General features: G+C 35.4%; 1 long non-coding RNA gene and 1 pseudogene across 1 annotated transcript; one reads left to right on the top strand and one right to left on the bottom strand.

Moving 5' to 3' along the window:
- Nucleotides 1-1,324: 1,324 nt before the first annotated feature.
- On the top strand, nucleotides 1,325-3,154 carry LOC150035846 (uncharacterized). Its single transcript, XR_016529543.1, has 2 exons — nucleotides 1,325-1,681; nucleotides 2,911-3,154. It is a non-coding gene; the product is annotated as an uncharacterized LOC150035846 (long non-coding RNA).
- Nucleotides 3,155-16,734: 13,580 nt separating this feature from the next.
- On the bottom strand, nucleotides 16,735-18,161 carry LOC150035845 (uncharacterized; annotated as a pseudogene).
- Nucleotides 18,162-21,115: the final 2,954 nt, after the last annotated feature.

The raw sequence follows: 21,115 nt of genomic DNA, 5'->3' as shown, positions 1-21,115 counted from the left end.
AGAGTGGGTGGTCGATTCAGGTGCTTCAAACCATTGTGGTCCCAAAAGAGAGTATTTCATGAACTATCAATCTTGTGATTTTGGTAGTGTGAAGATGGGAAACGAAAGCTCAACTAGCATAGTTGGGTTAGGTGATATTCGTGTGAAGACAAGTGTTGGGTGCACGCTTACATTAAAGAATGTGCGCCATATTCCTGATTTACACCTTAACTTGTTGTCTACAAATATCCTTGATCAAGAAGGATTTTGACATACCTTTTGTGATGGTAAGTGGAAATTGTCTAAGGGTTCAATAATAATTGCTCGAGGTGATTTGTGTTGCTCTTTGTATAAAACAAACTTGAGCATATGTTCTTCTGAGTTGAATGCAGTAAAAGAAAGAATTCTCCAAATTTGTGGCATCAAAGACTAGGTGATAACTTGTAAAAATACAAGTTATTATATCTCTTTATTTAAAATAATAAGGCAAAGACATGCAACTTAGATAAATTTTGTCAATAAATTTATACAAAAAGCACTCTAACACATAACATATTTAAATTCCAGACTAATTTCACTACTTGTGTGCAGTATACCTTTCAACAGTCTGATGATCGCGTGATCACATGCCCATTAATGAGTTCAAAGCAAGAAGCGGCCTAGGAAGAAATTGAAGATGATCGCATAAGCTGCAAGCGATGAGGCATGACATGGGCGGTGGGTGTCACATCACAAGTTGTGTTGGTGGCCGACAAGAAAGTTGTGTTGAAGATTCAATGAACCATTAACAAGTTGCAGTCGGTGTGGCAGGATATGGAATTTAATGCACCTCATCAAAGCAATCATGCGCTTAAGAAAAGCAGTGAACGTAAACGACTATAAATATCCATGAAAATGCCATGCAGGAGTTGTTAGTTGTTAGTTCCGAATTCGAAGTTCTTAGTGCTTAGTTCTTAGTTTTGAGTTTTTCAATAGAGATTGTGACATATATTAGGGGATATATTGTGGGAGACAACAAGAACACACTGAGAAGGGATTCTGCTTGAAATCCCTATCATTCTTCCATAGAAACTCTGTGATGAGAGCTTAGGACTCTAGGGAAAGAAGAATAATAATGTAATTCAGTAATTTTATTATTTGGAAAGTAGCTGTAACACCCTGCACATTTTTTAATAATAATGTAATTCAGTAATTTTATTATTTGGAATTTCAGTAATTGTTATTAGTTGGAGGGCATTTCTAGAATTTTGGACTTCAAGTTTAATTTTGAAACGAAAAGGAATTTAATAGTATAAACTAAAATAAGGAAAGGAATTAAATATAATTATACTTATTTCTTTTTTTTATTATTATTATTTTATAAAACAAAATCTTTTCCTTCTTCTTCCTCACGCCTCCCTACCCGAAACCCCCTCCCCCGTTTTTTCCTCTCCACGCGAAACTCTCCAGCCGGCACCACGTGCGTCCGACCAAGCCACCACCAGTCGCCGATCGTTCATTCGTGGGTCGCCGTTCATGCAGATCGGTTTAATCGTCAGCAAGCAGTGATTATCCAGCGCCGCTCGCCCTCCGCGCGTCGCTCTCGTCCAACTGGTCATAGTCGCGTCCGTGCCGCCGCCGCCTCCAGCCGATCTCCTCCACCGTCCATCGCCGCGCTGCCTATCCCCTATTGCATGGTTCTTCGTCGGACTCTTAGATTTGGGTAAGATCTATTTTTCTATTGGGTCGGGTTTATTGAAGGATTTTTTTTTGGATGCCCATTATGTTGGAATGAAAGTTAAATTAGTCGCATTATTTTGATTTATGATTTGAGCTTGGGAAATTACAGAAGCGGTTGTCCAGCGGATTCGAGATTGTTCGGCAAGAGTTTTGGTCCTTGTTGTTGGTTTGTAGGCACGCATTGATTACTGAATTAAATGTTAACTTAACCCTTGTATCTTTAAGGTTCCAAGTCGTTGTCCATTAGGAATTAAAATCTGTTAGGAAGAGATTTTGGAGTCGAAATCTTGGGAGTGGTTGTATATCAAGTTTCTTTGGGTAAGTTTTTGGGTATTTTGGATTTGGGTTTGAGGTTTCACAGTTATTGTTGGACTGAAATTTAATGGTTGTATTCGTATGTTAGGGTCATTACTTCAAACCGCTGTCATCGTTTGGTTGTCTGATTTTATCTGTGAATTTTCGATTAAGGTAAGTAATTTTACTACTGGAACTGCCCACGGGTCAGGTGTTAGATGTATGCTAGCATGTTAAATGAAGGTTATGGCAGAATGACAACATGAAAGATTGATAGTATAACATGATTAAAGTATGTTCTGTTACGAGATCCGAATTCTTTATTTATGCACATAGACACTTGAATCCTAGTATGAGATGATATGTACTTCCATGGTTGTATTTGATCTGATGATGTTGAGGTATACCTGTATGTTGTAGAACCATGATGTTGAGGTATATGTGTATGTTGTAGAGCCATGATGTTGAGGTTTATATGTATGTCATATATTTGTACAGTGATGATTATGATGTTGAGTCTATGCAAATATCCTTATTGATTAGTTAGTCCCATTAGATTTTGTATTTCCTTCGTGATTCACCAGTTTGTGTTTCCTTCGTGATTCACCAGTTTGTGTTTCCTTCGGGATTCACCAGTTTGTGTTTCCTTCGGGATTCACCAGTTTGTGTCTCCTTCGGGATTCACCAGTTTGTGTCTCCTTCGGGATTCACCAGAGGTAGTGTGCATACTTAACTACAGTAGGATATGACTCAATTTTCTTCTTGTTTCATGTGTATATGTGTCCCATAAGAACTAGGGCAATGTATATGTTTCACCAGAGGTGGGTATCTAGAGGACATAAATACCTAGCCTAACCCCAGTAGTGGGGTTACTTACTGAGTATTTTATACTCATTCTTTCTCATATTGTTGTTTCAGGTAAGGGTAGAGATGCACCGACGATGGACAAGCGGAATTCGTGATCGAGCCACTGGGACTAGTTTTTACGCTTCCACATCATGAGATTTAGAGTTCTTTTCATGTTTCTCTTAACTTTTAGTTTTGATGTTTAAAACTTACTTTTAAGAATCACTTTTCAGACTTATTTATTATCCTTTATGATTTATGGGTACCCTATTATTTTAGTATTTGAATTTAATGAAAGTCTTTTGAACTTACCTTATTTAATTAGCATTTATTTCGCTATAACCGAGTGTCGTTTTGAGTTCCATGCATGCATGTATTTAGTAATGACCTAACTTAAGTCCTAGGGGGTCGGGTCGTTACAGTAGCTGTAAAACATTTTTAGAGCTTAGGAATCTTAGGTTATGTGTTTACATTTTCAGGGGGAGCCATCTCATGACAATCCAAGCTACAAAAATGCGTAGTATTATCCACAATTGGGGTAGAGTATATTGTAGCAATGGAAGCAAGCGATGAGATTTTATGGCTTAAAAGGTTCGTTCAAGAGTTTGTAATAGTGAGAGCGCTATGGATTTGAGAAAGAATTCAATGTATCATTCTTGCACTAAACACATTGATATTAGATATCATTGGTTACGAGATGTAATTGAAGAGAAGAGATTGAATCTTAATAAAGTTCACGTCGACAAGAACAGTGCAGATATGTTAACTAAGGTAGTTCACGGAACCAAGATTAAGCTTTGTAGTAAGCTTGTTGAAATGATGTTCAAGTGATCATAGATGTGATTGAGTCTTCCTTGTGTTGGGCTGGAGAGGGAGATTGTTGTGGGTGTCCAACCCACTTGTTGCACAAGCAAAACTTATTTTAAACTTGTGTTTTGTGAGCCCAATTGGGTCTAGTTTTTAGTTTTGACCATATTGAAAGCCTTAGGTTTTATTTTATGTGATATGGGGATGACCTAAAGAAAAATAAAGTGAAAAAGAAGAAAAAAATTAGAGAGAAAAATAGTAGTTCGGTTTTTCAGGCACAACTTCTAAAAAGTTGTTGATTGTCGAAGTTTGAACTGTTGGATCATGCTAAAATTTGGCCAGCTTGTTCAAGACACATAGGGTCTCGTTTTGAACGGTTGAATCGTTATTTTGAGCTTTGTTTTGTCTGTAATCACTGCCAAACATAATCCATAATATTGGATGATTTTCATTCTTTTTTGTTGGGGTTGATGCCTTAAATCTCATAGGGTCCTATAGTTTGTAAACACCTGTATGAACAAACTATTTGTGATGTAATAATATGAGATATTTTATTCACTACAGTCTATGAAATTTGAGATATGTTAGTTGCATTAACCACAAACCAATAAACTAAGATCCCTGGTTGTCGTTGTAACTTAAGCATGTTTGTGGAGACATACAAGTGGATCACACTTTAAGTGATAACCTAAATGGTCTGTAGTATATGGATAAAAGAGGGAAACCTTATTCTGGTGACGCTACGAGTGTGGCTTGCTTTGTAGATGTTACAAGTGTTATAAAGTGCTAAAAATGGTCTGATTTTGATCATTCATGTATTAGACATGCGAGCGGAAATGCTCTATATAAAGGAGTTTATATAAAACCGAACCACGAAATCTTTAGTCTTGTTACATAACGCCGTTCATGACAGAGGCTTTCATTTCACTAGGATGACCATAGGTAACATGACCTTAATCCTGAGTGAGTTGTGAACTTCGGCTTATGAGGGCAGTCTTTTGATTTTCATGGGTGCGAGTGGCCAGATCGTCAACTCATACCTACTACTTTCGGGATTCGTCTGATTGGTGAGCTGAGAACTTAGCTACACAAAAGAGAATTCATTCATTCCCTGAAGTAGAGGTAAGTAGATAAATTGCTCCTTTAAGGGATGATTACAGGACTTAAACAATGTGACACCACACCTTCTTTTGACTCGAGAAGTGCTTACTCATAGTAGGACTAAGATCTATTGTTCATTAAAAGAATCAGTGGTCTTTAAGGAGTTAGATGTAACTATAGGGGAAAAACGGTAAATTGGCCCAATTGTACTTATGAGCAATTTGTGAAGGGTCATCGTACTGTTGTTTGGTTATATCCAATGGACACAGAAAGATATCTATAGCACGAAGAGTGCAGCTGTCGGTCTTTAGTGAAATGCCCAGTAGTTAATGGATGGTGGATATCGTGATTAAAGAGTTTAGTCAGTTATTCACGCACCGTTGGAGCTTCAAACTACAGGTCCATAAGGTCCCCTTAGTAGCTCGATGGATTCATGTTGAGAATAAGTTTTTGGGTTAGTTTGAAATGTTCAAATTAGCAAGAGAAAATTTGATTATATATGATATAATTAAATTGCTTCAATTATATGTGATATAATTGATTTGATGTATTAGATACATTAATTGGAGGAATTAATATTAAATGCCATAAAGGAGAAAAAGAACTATAGTTTATATATTGCATGAGATGTGATATTAAAACTATAAGTTATGAATATAATATTTATTTATAATTAAATCAATTTTTTCTCGTAATAACCAACTTAGTGGAAAGTTGTAATCAGTTATGGTAACTGATGGATAAAATGAAAATCATTTTCATTTTTTCAAATAGAACACACATTAAACCAAAAGCTATACAATAGCCTTGAGAGAGTAAACGATTGAGTAAAGATTACTATATTATAGCTGCTCGCTGCTACACGATCGAGTACCCAAGTCTACATGATAGACTCCTTTCTTCTCCTACTTACTTAATCATCTACACGATCGTTCAATTCCTCCTTCCCTCTACCAAATCCATACAGAGCCCATAACTCCTGAATTTTCACACCGAGAATACCAAGGTAGCCTCGTGGTAGTGTTTGCTTGGTGTTCGAGGGTCGAGGGTTGAGTGTTACTCGATTGTATTCGAGGCTTCTACAGTTCGTGCTGTTCACTAGTTTGCTTTCGTGCTATTGGATGTTGGACTAAGTTTGATTGAGGGATATGAGAAGAAAAGTTCTTCAAGGGTATGTGCACTCGCATTCTAGTATTTTCTTTTATGAAGCATACTATAAGTTATACTTGATGCATAACTATTATGTGATTAGATTGTAAATGTTGATGTTCTGTCACAATGGGATTTGGAACGATCTACTTCCGCTCATTGGTTTTCTCTGTAAAGAGTTCATTCATTTTTATCTCTCAAGTATTCATCTTTAATGTATGAAAGTATTGATGGGTAGTGAACCTTTGTATGAATGATTTGAGTTCTTTTTCCCTCAATTTTATCATAATAAAGAAGTTGACAAGGATGGACTCCTCACAAGTCCTGTGGTAAAGGTTTTCCACGTATAATTCATGTTTGCTCTTTGTTTTTAGTCTTCCAGAATTTTGTGGTTTATTGTTGTCTATTGTTGGTTGATTGTTTGGTGATTTATTTGTGGTGTATTGGGGAACAATTATTTGGTTGATTATTTTATTGGAGGAGAACCTAGTGGGTTGTTGTTATATTGTTATAAATGAGATTTTGTAAATGGTCATAATGGTTATAAATGGTTTTTATAAATGGTTACAAAACGGTGCTTTAAAAATTTAGTACCAAAATGAGATTTAATTAAACCAAAAAATTTTGAATTTCAAGATCAATAAATATCAAAATTTTGTAAATTGTTGACCTAAATCATCGTCTTTGGAATTGCAGTGAGCAATGAGAGTATCATATCTTTAAAGGTTCAAAATCGTCACTTTCATTGGCGTCAATGATTGTAAAAGTATTCTTTTGGAGACTGCAAAACAGGTGTCAATGTTAATAGTAAATGCAAAAATTACAAACATCAAAACCATTGAGAAACTATTCAAAGCCATCATTTTTGGATAATTGGCTTAGAATTTTGTGTATGTTTCATTCCACCCTTTGAGATAATATGAACCATTTATATAGTCATCATGAAGTTTGTATATGAACTGATGGGTTGGAAATGACTTTGGACCAAGGCTTGTAGCACAAAAGTGGAAAAGCTAGAAATTTATGACTATTGAAAACTAGCCGTTTATAGTTGTTGGAAATTAGCCGTTTTCTTGTCATTTTCTTCTTTCTCATTTTCTTTATAAAGAAGAAAGTTTTGCAAGATCAAGGTAGAAAATTTTTGTTTTCAAGATTTTCCAACCTTTACTTCTTCTCTTTACTGTTTTCTGAGTAATTTGTCATTGATTCCAATCCAGTCTCTAATTAATGCACGTCAAAGATCGGGAGTTCTGTTAACCTTGAGGAGCAACCAACTTTGACAATTTAGCACCGATGTTGTACCATTCTTGCTTTCAAGGCAGTGGGTTTATCCATGACACAATGATTGACATTCAGTTCCAACAATCACAATTTGGAAGCAAAAATTCACTCAAAATCATCACCAAATGTCGATCAAATCTGCAGAATTCTTGGATCTGTCCAAAATTGAAACATTTCCTTCACTCGCAGTCTTGCCTAATCTCAATCCGAGAAGCTATTCGCCCGATCTTCACGGTGCCATGATTCGAGGGAATACAGATCAAGAAATTTGTCGTATACTATTTATGCAAATGGTTTCCATTGAAAATGAGAATTTGAAACCTAAATTAGCTATTACTATGCTTACAAAGAATGTCTCTATTGTTTGTAGTTCCTTATTTTTGGAATTGGGTTTTGATTATACATGAATTATCGTGGTCGAATTACTGGTAGATATTAAAAAAAAAAAAAATCAAATTTTGCTGTAGCAGTTTCATGTGTGAATAGTTATTTAGCTCCTGTTTTTATTTATTTTATGAAGGTAAAGGATGATCTGGTAGAGGACATAGCCTAATTCGTGGAAAGATATAATCATGAATCACCAAATTGAATTAAATTATATTGGAAAGAAATTTTGATAGAGATTATATTTTGATTCCTAGTTTTTAGATTGTAGGGATATTTGAAATTAGAAAATTTGTCCTTTCAAATTGAAAAGAAAAATTAAGAAAAAAGATTGAAAGTAGATACTTGGGAGAATAATTTAATAAAATAATGACCAAAATAATTATGCACTAATTTTCAAAATGATTTGAGAAATTTGGTGAGACAATTCAATATATTATATTTTCATTTGTAATTAGTAAATTAGTAAATTGATTTATGTTGATTGTCTTATGTGCTTGTGATAGAGTTTTGGAATATGTGATTTTTGTAGCATGATATTGGGTCTTATAGTTAATTGTCATTGTTAATTTAGACGTTGATGATAGTGATATCTTCTTGATTTGATTCAAATATATTGAAAAGAATTTGATCGGTGGTTTCTTCCACCAAATTCAATTTTTTCAGATAGGTATTTTCTATTTTGTGAATACATTTATGTTGTTGACTAATTGAAGGTTTTTCCACTCCTAACCTCTATGTTTCATTATTGTCTTCCGTTTAGCTTGAACATGATTAATGAGTGAGCTTTACATATATTTCGAGCCTTATGTTTTAGAATGAATCTTTCAGAACTAGAATGTGCTCATAATTTTATTGATCCTTATAAATGAATACCATTATATACTTATTTTTAAAATGGTGTGTTGACATATTGATTATTCACTTTATGTTGAGTAAATTAGTAGACTAATTAACATTGTTTACTAGACATGCTTGTGTTTTTTTGAAATGTAGGTTTTGCAACCGTACATAAAATCTATAGTGTGGATCTAGTAGTTGTTGTTGATCGTTAAGTATGATGGCTTTAAGGTGAAGATATTTTGATCACATTCAATTTTTAAATTTCAAATTATTGTCAATTTGGATGATGATGGTAGTGAGATTTTCTTGATTTGATTAAAATCTTGATCCAAATCCAAAATCATCGAGTTTTTTTTATTATTATTTTGAATGGACTTTAATATATATTGAATATCCTATATTTTTAATCTCAACGATATATATTTCAAATTTTTATATAAGGTATGAGAATTTGACAATTTCATTTAATTGCTATATTTGAGCATGATTGTCTCATGACAAGTGCAATAAGAAAATAATCTTATTGTTGTTATTGTATTGCTTTTCATATTCTAAATGGGGTGTTTATATGATCTATTTGAGGAAGTCTAATTATTATGTTATCATTAATCGAGATAACATTCCATGTGTGTTATATTTAACAAAAGTTTATGCATGATTAAATTGTTATATTTAGCCTTTAAATTTCATGAAGTTGAAAAGTATTATTGTTACTTTTAAATTGAGTTTGGCCCTATAACATTATTTTGACTATCACCTAGCTTACTTATAGTATGAAAATATATAAATTCCATCAATTTTATGTGGAATCTTGTAGAATTGATGATAATTTGACATATTGTCTACGCTATAAAATATGTTGATATTTTATATGGACTTTTCATGCGTATATAAGCTATAACAACTATTTCCGTTTGTGTGAGACCTTTTGGGATCAAACCCAAAAGCAAAGTCATGAGGGCTTATGTCCAAAGTAGATATAATATCATACTATTGTGAAGATATATGGAGAATTGTTATCCCTAATAAGTGATGTCACAGTCGTGTCCCTAGTTTAGTCATGTTAATATAATCCTTAAGTGTCGAACAAAGATGTAGTGGAACTTCGAAAGAAGTCGTGATGTGATCCATGGTTGAACTATATCGGATAGGCAATATGCTCTAGTAAAAGGAGTTAACCTAGATAAGAGTAAGATGGATGGATGACTACTTCAAGGGAGGCTCAGTTAGTCCTTTGTTTGAGGGGAGGATTGTTGGGAATACGACTAAAGTCCCACATTAGTTAATAAGATCATAGGTACATAGATGTACATATATACAATTTCAATTGATTGAAAGTCTTTATTGAGCATGTCAAGGATCTTGAAAAGAGAAAATGAAAATTGTTGATTTATGGTTGTTATATGATTTAGCAACTTTTAAATAGACATTATGGATTAAACATGCATCTTCGATTTCTGAAAGGAAACAAACCAATTAGGTTTAAATGAATCTTCAAATATTTTGATGCATATTTTTATATAACTAAAATATTTGAAATAGTCATTATAAACCTTTGATAACATTTGTATAATACATCACATGGATGTAAAGACGTATTTACTCAAGTTGTTTGAACTAATTATGTGAATATTTGTTAATATTCTTTAATACATACATTTACTCAAATTTATTGGAGCTGATTATGTGATTATTTGTTTGTATATTGATGGTATACTGATCTTTGATACAAACATAGATGTAAGTAATAATACTAAGTTATTTATGTCTTCACAATTTGAAATGAAAAAATTTAGGTGAGGATGATGTGACACTTGGTGTTCAGATAAGGAAAACTGAAAATGAATTTTCTCTATATCAATCACACATTGAAAAGTGAGATTTGATTGCTTTGATAATGCTCCTATAAGAGCACCTTATGATGCTTGTATGAATCTTACGAAAAATAAGGTAAATAGTGTTTCTCGATCTGAATATGCAAAGATTATAGGAAGTGTTATGTTTTTATGAACTATAATAGACCTATGATTAAAGATCATTTGATTGCTTTTCATCGTTTATTAGTATCTTAATGGTACAATAGATTATTGTTTGCATTTTAATATTTTTATACCATATTAGAAGGGTACTGTATTCAAACTGGGTAACTTAGAATGACGAAATAAGCTTTACTAGTGGATGTGTTCTTATTGGGTAGAGAAGCTATTTCATAGAAGTCTACAAAACAAACTTATATCGCAAGGTCTACTATGGAGTCTGAATTTATTGCTTTAGAATTAGTAGAACAAGAGGCTGAGTGGCTTAGAAGCTTATTGGGAGATGCACCATTGTGAGGGACATCAGTATGAGTGGCTTTAAAAGTCTATTGGGAGATGTACCGGAAGGGGGAAGGGAGGGGGGCATTAGTACCAATCTCTTTGCACTGTGATTCACAAGCTGCCATAAGAATTGCCAAGAATAGTGTATGATGGCAAGAGGACGCATATATGCCTCAGGCATGGAGCTGTGAAACAATTATTGAAAGGAGGATTATTTCATTGTAAGGTTTGAGAGGAATTTGTAGATCCTCTCATTACAGCCCTAACAAGGAGAGTAATTCTAGAATTTTCAACAAGCATGGAACTCAAACCATTATAGTGGTCCATAACCCTTTATCTAAGTGGTCTATTGCGATAGACTTGATGGTCCATAACCCTTCATTTGTGTGGTCCTAGTATGGATTTGATAAACATAACTCAAACGTTGAAAAAATCTTTCCTTTGGGTGGTCCTAGTATGAACTTGATGGATAATTGTAAAATCTTCATAGCTCAAATTTTGAGTGGTTTGTCTTTGACAGACTTGATAAAGTTGGTTCTGACATGGACTAGATGTGAAGTTTTCATAGTTCAGTTTTTTAGTGGTCTATTGCAATATACTTTATGAAGCAAATTAACATGATTGTAAAGGTATGACCACCTTCTATGGAAAAGTTTAAGGGTCTTTTTCTAAAGCTTTCATGTTGACCCATGTTTTATGTGCATGGCCTTAAATAGCATGCTTTTATCGTAGAATCGATGAAAATTTAAGGAGTAAAACGTGTTGTGGGGTTCTCAACCGTAGTTATTGAAAGTCCAAGAAGTAACTCATTTGAACTTTCAATTTCTCTAACAAAGTTATTGCCCTACTTCACTATGCACAATTCAAATCATAGATATTGATGCTTAAGTTTGTTCTCCTATCTTTGCTCAGAAACATTTTTAAAGTTTTATAGTTTTAAATTTTTCAATGGTTTTAAGTTTTTTCTTTTGTTGCTTTGCTATACTAGTCATTTGTTCGGGATTGTTGGAAATGACTTTGGGCCAAGGCCCATAGCAAATACAAAAGTTGAAAAACTAACCATTTATGACTGTTGGCAACTAGCCATTTATAACGAATGGAAACTAGCCGTTTATAGCTGTTGAAAACTAGTTGTTTTCTTGTCTTTTTCGTCTTCCTCATCTTATTTATAAAGAAGAAAGTTTTGCAAGATCAAGATAGAAATTCTTTGTTTTCAAGATTTTTAACCTTTACTTCTTCTCTCTACTATTTCTTGAGTAATTTTTCATCGATTCCAATCCGGTCTCCAACGAGTACACGTCAAAGATTAGGAGTTGTGTTAACCTTGGGGAGCAACCGATTTTGGCGATTTAGCACCGAGGTCGCATCGATCTTACTTTTAAGGCAGTGAGTTTATCCACGCCACAACGATCGACATTCGGTTTCAACAATAATAAGATTTGAGCAAATATATAATTTATTGTACATATTGAAAAACATGGACAATAACTTATGAATATTAATAACTTAATAATTTTTCTTCTGATAATTAAGGAAATTTGTTGAAAAATACGACTTTTCTGTGGAATATATAGGGGTGATTTGTGGTATAATTGTTACTGTCTCTAATTTTTATCCTATGATTTTTTCCTCGGATGCATAACTTTAATTCCTAAGCTTATTGATCTTCTTAAATGATCGACCTTTGGGTTTGATGATCTTTTTGGAGAATCAAACCTTTGGACTTGTTGATCTTGTTGACTAGTTGGATTGGGTTCTAACTTGTTGATGGACTTGAATCGACCATTGACTTGTTAATCAGTTTTGATCGACCTCTAGTTTATTGATCAATTTGGATCGACCCTAGTTTGTTGATTAGTTTGGAGTGATATTTGGCTTGTTGATCGACTTGAATCAACCCTTGACTTGTCGATCAACTTTTCTTGAGTTTAAGGAGATTGAATCATCAATTTGCATATTACGAAGAGAATATCAATTTGTTGAAATCTTAGTCTTGGATCAGCCCTTGACTTGTGATCAACTCTTCTTGTGCTGGTATTTGAAATAAATATGAGGTGATTTCTAACTTATTCTGGTATGTGGGCCACATACATTTTGCTTGTCTGTGTGACATAAATGTACTTGACACGCAAGCTAGGGGATCTGATGCATATATTTGTTTGCTACTCGCATCATGGCAGCGCGACTTGAAAACTACTCATTTATGCATTGGAGACTTGTGGCAAGGGAGGCTCGAGCTCCGCCGAATGGGTGTTAGGTACTATCGATATGAGTGGGTGCTCCAGAGAACTCATGCTCGCACCATAGAGGGTTAGTGACCTGAAAATTAATTGCTCGTCTCTATGTGTAGATGTGCATATATGATCCCATCAGAGGAGTTACTGAGTGTCTTTCACGCTCACCCTTTTTGTATATTTTTTTTAGGTAATGACAAAGGCATGCCAGTTGGTCATATGGGACCGTGTCTAATTGAACTTTCACCTTATATATATTTTTAGAACTTTTTTGTAGTTTAATTTTGTTTTCAAGGACTAGATTTGGCATTATTTTCTTGAACCAGAACATTTATTTGTTTTCACTTGAGTTACAATCAGGCTTATTTTAAGTTTGTGATGGGATCCCGAAAATAAATTTGTTCCTATTTATTCCTCAAAGTTATTTTTATTTTTTTCTTTTAAATCCTCATTTTACTCTTTGAATGAATTTTGATTTTAGCACGTTTGAGTATAATACCTTTAGTTTCTTTCTTTGGAAAAGTTGGTTTGTTAAAAATAAGTTAAAAATAACATAAAATATAATAGTTTTACCAACTCATTTCTACTTGATCACCCAGAAATAAATTACTAATTTATTAACGGTGATTGGCGATTTACAACCATTTTCAACCCTCAAAGACTAAAGTAATCATTTTGAAACCTTGATGACCATGTATTATGCTCTTATTATTATTACTTGTCGCAGGTAATTTTGGACCAAAAGAAAAATTTGTGCTAAAAGAGACTTTGTGGGTGCAAAATTAATCCAAGAGTGAGAGAAAGGGTTGTGACACTTCAAATTAATCCAAGAGTAAGAGAAAGCATCAAAAGTGACACTTGCCTACTCGGGGAAAGAGGAGGAATGGGTCAAAGCCTACATGGCCAAACCCCATGCAGGTTATTCAAGTTGTCTATTCCAAGAAAGCCTAAAAAAAAACCTCATAAATAGATTTGAAAATGAGATCCTTGACATTTTTTTTTTAATTATAAGAACAAGCTAGAAAAAATGATTACAAGGAAATATGAAAGGGAAGTAAAGCTTCATCAGCAACAGTAGTAGAAAGAAAACAGGGCCAATTCTCAAGCCATATACGTTCAGACCGCTGGAGAAGAGCATCCTTTGCCGACAAATGTGCAGCTCAGTTAACTGAAGATCAGATATATGTGGGAGCCAATTAACTCCATAGATTCCTCGAATCCGTCTCTACTCACCATCCCATACCATTTATAAGAACAAGCTACATGAGAACGAATCTCGCGTGGAAACATATGAACGCATGTGTTTTTAATATGTATTTCAAATTCACCGAAAATACAAAGAAATTTAAACATATCTGTGAAGAATATCAAGGGATAATAGATTACCTTTGAAGACTACTCTTCTATCGTCTTCAATTCTTCACTATATCCACAATCTCTTCAATCACAAACAGAACATCACCACTAGGATCTTTTTCGCTTTTCTTCGACAAGGACTAGGTTTGTGGGAACCTCTTTTTGGAAGACAAAGAGAGGAGGGTTTTTATTTATATTTTTATTTTTTACAGAGAAACTCTTGCCCTACAATTATGTGAGAGTGATGAGAGATTGAGAGTGAGAGAGTCACAGAAGAACAATTCTTCTACTGCATCACCAAATGTAGACACTTTCTGCCTAACAAGTGAGGGAGGTAACTCCCCTCAGCCCACTCACGTTAACTCCTGTTTAACTGCAAGTGAGTTATTATTTAATTTACTAAATTAAATCATTATTAATTATTCTAATTAATTAATATTAATCAATTAAATATATATATTTAATTAATATTACATCTGAATCATATCCAAATATAACTATAGTTTTATTATGAATCCCACTCGCATTAAATTTAATTCGTAGTTTTTATATGAATCCTATTCATATTAAATTTAACCTATAATTTTAATATGAATCTCATGATTCATATTATTTATTTGAATCTTATTCAAATAAATTCTTCTCTCATAATATATAGTTTAATTTTGAATCTTATTCAAAATTAATTTTATAATGTAATGTATGAATATACATTATATTAATTGTATAATATACAATTAACATAAATTCCTTTATAATTTGAACAATTCAAATTCTTCCAAAATTAAATAATCTTTATCTTATCCTTAATGAGCTAGCAGAGAGACTTAATGGGCCTACAGATTCGAAGCTCCAATAATACGCGATTAAATTAATCAAACTCTTTCAACATTGTCACTCCACAAAAGACCCACAACATTGAGAAGGAGGAACCCATTGTTCAATATCGGAGTCAGTAGTTAAGGGAGCAATTCATTTACTTACCCTGAAGATAGGAATAAGTGAACTTCATCCTGTGTATCTACATGAGCAAAATTAGCCGGGAATTTGAGGGAATTTGTTGTTAAGGAATATCAGCAATTACCCTGTATACATTAATCAATCTTGTTTTTTATTTTACAATTACCTGGTATTTATAGTTTCATTAATTTGGGAGACTCTGATAAAACTGACATCAACCACAAAATATCTTTATCTTCAACAATCTTCGAATTGACAGAACCAATCAGTACATTGTCAAATGAAATATAGTTAACTTAGCGAAGGGAAAAATTTTACCTTGGATATATTCCACAAATTGTTGGAACGATGAATTTGATTGAATATGCGCATCAAATTTTGAAAATCCTGGTAGTGAGAATTCTCATCCCACGGATCATTAAAGGGGAGTCTAATCTGTTGTAAAGTCATAGCAAAAATAGTAGCTTGTTAAAGAAACTACAAAAAAAAAATCTAAATCGACGAACATTTTGTGTAACAAAAGTTATGACCATTTTTTTGTGAAGTGATATTTCTTTTTTCCAAATCGTTGAAATAATAGCAAAAATAGTATATAACACTATTTATTAAGAATATGAGAATATATAGCTAATTTATTAAGAATGCATGTATAAAATTATGAAAAACAATTCAAAGATTTGAATAAATTAATGAAAAACCATGAGCAAAATTATGAGTGTCGTTGTTGTTAAGGAATAACAATTACCTTGTATATATGTTTTTATTCTACAATTACCTGGTATTTGTAGTTTCATCAATTTGAGGGACTCTGATAAAGCTGACATCAACCACAAAATATCTTTATCTTCAATTATATTCGAATTGGCAGAACCAATCCAGTACATTGCCAATCAGAATATAGTTAGCTCAGCGGAGGAAAATTTTTTTACCTTGGAGATATTCTACAAATTTTCGGAACGATGAATTTGATGTAATATTCGCTTCAAAATTTTGAAAATCATGGTAGTGAGAATTCTCTTCCCATTGACTATCAAAGAGGAGTCTAATAGGTTGTAAAGCCATAGAAAAAATAGTAGCTTGTTAAAGAAACCACAACAAAACCTAAATTGATGAATTACACTTTTTGTAACAAAAGTTATGACCATTTTTTTATGAAGTGATTTTTTTTTTCCAAATCGTTAAAATAATAGCAAAAGCAGTATATAAAACTAATTTATTAATAATATGATAAATATACAACTAATTTGACAAGAATGTATATAAAAAATTATGAAACTGGCTCTTACCTATGCGATGACCTCCCAACCCCTTTAAACTTAAAACTGGCTCCTGTAGGAGGATTAAAGATGACCTCCTTACGAGAGCAATCTATATTGGCATGGTTAGCAGCTAACCAATCTATGCCTAATATAACATCAAAATCGCGCATATCTAAAATTATCAGAGTTACATCTAATGTGCGATTAGCCATCTCTACTTGACATGCTTTTATCTTTTCTATAGCTAACATGATCTCTCTTGATAGAGTGGAAATAGACTGCAAATGGCAATGATTCTGAGTCTAACATGGCATGTCTCACAAATACAGTAGATATAAACGAGTGCGAAGAGCCAGAGTCAAATAAAACAAAAGCATGGTGTCCCAAAATGGGAAGTGTACTTGTCACCATGGTGCCTGACTTCTCGACCTCACGCCGAGTGGTAGAAAATACCCTTCCCTCCTGTTGCTGGCAGTTCAGGCCTCCCTGGAATGAGCCTGCAGGATGGCTCCTGTGTTCAGGCGCATTCCTCCTTGGGCATCTATCTGCCATATGCCCCTTCTGGCCACAACGGAAACAAATCCCAGAGCCGGCTAAACAACGTCTCCAGTGCTGCTTACCACAAGTGGTACATATCGGTCTATCTTCCCTGCCATTCCCAGCCTGGGTACTCTATTGTCCCCACTAACGTGGAGCATGTACTGTGTTCTGACCTTTCTACTGAATATCAAGAGTCTTGTGCTCAGCCTTCCTTTTCTGACCTGTGGAGGTCCCAATCCCGAGTGACCTCCTGTATTCTTCTTCTCCCTGGAAGTCGGCATCAATCCTCATAGCGGCTCGCAGTGTCGCAGCATACGTCTTGTGATCCAAGGCATGCACCATCCCCCACAACGTGCTCCTCAGGCCCTGGATAAATCTCTCAGTCCTTGTTGCCTCGGTGGCTACTAGCTCAGGAGCAAAATGAGACAGCTTATCGAACTCTTGCTCATATTCCTCCACTGACATAACGCCCTGCTTCAAGTTCAAGAATTCTGCCTACTTATTATATCGGGTGTTGGCCGAAAAGTATTTCTCATAAAAACGTTCCTTGAACTGTTCCCAGGTTGCAAGGTCACCTCCAATATCGATCATCTTTTCTGTCGAACGCCACCAGATTGTCACATTACTAGTCAGCATGAAGACTGCGCATTGCAATTTGTGCTCTTCTGGGCACCTCATAAAACGAAAAATTGTCTCGATGGATGACAACCACATTTCTGCCTTGGTGGGGTCCTTTAATGATCCATCAAAGGGGCGAGGGTCATACTTTCGAAAATCCCTTAAATGTTTGGCCTTGAGAGACAGACCCTGCGTGTCCTTGTCCTGCGGACGGGTTTGTTGTAACGGCTCGGCACCGGTTCTTCTTGAGCCTGAGTCTGGGCAGGCTATCTTGCCATCGTGCTACGAATCAGCTCCTGCAGTTTCCCCATCAGAGCGGTTGCAACAGCTTCACTAATTCGGGCTTCCATTGCCTTTTCATCTACTTGGGTCATAGGCGGAATTGGCGCCGCCGGAGTAGTTTGACTACTCCCCTCTCTCTCTGCTTGCATTTCTTCTCTAACTGTTTTCCTTGTTTTATATTTAGGTGTCATGTTCTGTCATAAATTCGTACGTTAACTAACTATTTCTGGGCCTTCCTCAGGCATCAAGCATTTAAATCACTACATCACTGATCTCATATATACGTGAAACTTTCATTAGTAGAACGTACCTGGCGATGACGAGGAATCCGTTACCAGCCATGGGGACTATAGACTTACGTAGTAAGTCAGTCTACAGAATCCAAAACATGGGCTCTGATACCAACTGTAACAACCCGACCCCCTAGGACTTAGGTAAGGCCGTTACTAAAATAAATGCATGCACAGAATTTAAAACGACGCTCAGTTATTTGAAATAAATACTAATTAAACAAAAGAAGTTCAAAAGACATTTATTAAATGAAATTGTTAAAACAAATAATAGGGTACCCAAAATTCTTAAAGACTAACAAAAGTATATAAAAGAAATAATCCTTAGTAATACATTTTAAACAGTCAAACTAAATATTAAGAGGAAAGTAAGGACTCAAATTTCAAGGTGCGGAAACGAAAAAATGTAGTCCCAGTGACACAATCATGAATTCCGCTGCGCCATCGCTGGTGCATCTTTACTTTTTCCTGAAACATCAACATAAGAAAGGATAAGTATGAAATACTCAGTAAGTAACCCCACCATTGGGGTCAGGCTAGGTATCTATGTTCTCTAGATACCCACCTATGACACATATACACACATGAAAACAGGGAAGAGACTGAGTCCTATCCTACTGTAGTTAAGTATGCTCACTACCTCTGATGAATCCCTTAGGAAACAAAAACTTGTTAATCCCGAAGGAGACACAAACTGGTGAATCCCGAAGGAAACACAAAACTGGTGAATCCCGAAGGAGACACAAAACTAGTGAATCCCGAAGGAAACACAAAACTGGTGAATCCCGAAGGAAACACAAAACTGGTGAATCCCGAAGGAGACACAAACTGGTGAATCCCGAAGGAAACACAAAACTGGTGAATCCCGAAGGAAACATAAACTGGTAAGCATCTAACTAATCAGTGAGGACATTCACACAGTCTCAACATTCAAAAATCAACACCGTACGAATCTATGACATACATGTAACCCTCGATACCATGGCTCTACCACATACACATAATCCTCAACAGCATATTCTACAACATTCATGTATACCTTAACTTCATATCCACAACATAAAAGTATGCCTCAACATCAGCAGATCAGATACCAACATATGGAAACACATACCACCTAATCAAGTGCCTAGATGTATATGTAATCAAATTAGGACTCGTGCCAGAACATACTTTGATCTAGGTCATACTATCAATCAACATGCTAACGTTTACCATAACATACATTCATCATGCTAGCATACAACTAAAACTTGGCCCATGGGTAGTTCCAGTGGTAAGATTACTTACCTTAAATGAAACTCTACGAATAACAAAAATCAAACGGCCAAACTATGGCGGCAACCCGAAGTAGCGGTCCCAATTCTGAAAACAACTCAAAAAATTCCAGTTCAACCATAATAGCGAAACTTCGGACCCAAGTTCAAACTATCCAAAAACTTACCCAAAGGATGAAGATCACTTCCAACCTCCCTTGACGACGTTTCCTCTAAGTCCAAGATTCGCTAAAACTCACCTTCAAATAAAACCCAACAACTGTGAATCAAAATGACGAAACCCAACGTTAATGGCTAAGAGATCGAACCGAACTACCTCAACCTTACCTAGGATAGATCCAACGGCGACAAGGAAGATGGCCGACGACGGATCTGGGTCTAACGAAGCGTGAAATGGCGGCAGCTGAACGGATCGGACGAACAGCGAGCTAGACTGAGGGCTTGAAACGATGGGTTTCCGGCAGAGGGGTGTCAGACAAACGAAAACTACGCCCTCAACTGGGCGACGCGGCTGCGAATGGAGGAGAAATCGGCTGGGCGAGCGATGGTGACTTCAGATCTGAGCAACGAAGAAGGCGCGGCGGCGGTCTGATGAGACAGTGAGGGGAGCCGTGGTGTTTGGCGGCGGGTCTGGCTCGTGCAGTGGGCGAAGGCGCGTCTGGGTTGTGAGGAGGGCTCGGTGGCGGTCGGACGGCTGTAAAGAGAAGGTGCGGTGGTCGGATAAGGCAATTGGGGGGGGGGGGGAAGGGCACTCGTGCGAGAGAGGGGTTGCGTGAGGGAGGGGGTGGGAGCTCCTTTTTATTTTAAAATAATAATAATAATAATAAAAGGAAAATAGTATAACTTCAATTAAATCTTTTCCTTAAACCACTTCATACCACTTAATTTCTTTCCTTTTCCCAAGAAAATAAATCCTTGCCATAAATTTCCAAATTGAGGTTGAAAGTTGAATAGTTTGAATAATTTCCACTTTAATCCTCGCGCTTAAACATTAAATTCAAAATTCCAAACATGCCCTTCAACTGAAGACAATTACTGAAAAAGAAAAAATTACATTGTTAATAAATAAATAGAAAGGTGTGGGATGTTACAAAAACAATTCAAAGATTTGAACAAAATTGAATATGTATAAAGTAATTGTTTGCATGAGATTTCAAGAGAAATTTATTTCGTGGAACTTGAACTTTGTATTTGTATTAATTTTGTGGAAAGTGAGTACAATTTCTAATACATAGTATTTGATGATTTCAAAATAAATTATAATCTTTAAGCTGGTTGATCTTCTTGAACGATCGGCCTTTGGACTTGTTGATCTTCTAGGGTGATCGGCCTTGGGCTTGTTGATCTTCTTGGATGACCGACCTTTGGGCTTGTTGATTTATTGGATCATCGGCCTTTGGACTTGTTGATCTTCTTGGATGATCGGCCTTCAGGCTTGTTGATCTTCTTGGACTATCGGCCTTTGGGCTTGTTGATCTTCTTGCACGATCGACCTTTGGGCTTATTGATCTTCTTGAACGATCGACCTCTGGGCTTATTGATCTTCTTGAACGATCGATCTTTGGGCTTGTTGTCCTT

Source organism: Benincasa hispida, chromosome 5 (genome assembly GCF_027475165.1).
Source record: "Benincasa hispida cultivar pf3 chromosome 5, pf3_genome.v1.1, whole genome shotgun sequence".
Classification (NCBI taxonomy): Eukaryota; Viridiplantae; Streptophyta; class Magnoliopsida; order Cucurbitales; family Cucurbitaceae; genus Benincasa; species Benincasa hispida.
The sequence above is the reverse complement of the archived record's forward strand: the minus strand, read 5'-3'. Positions and strand labels throughout refer to the sequence as shown.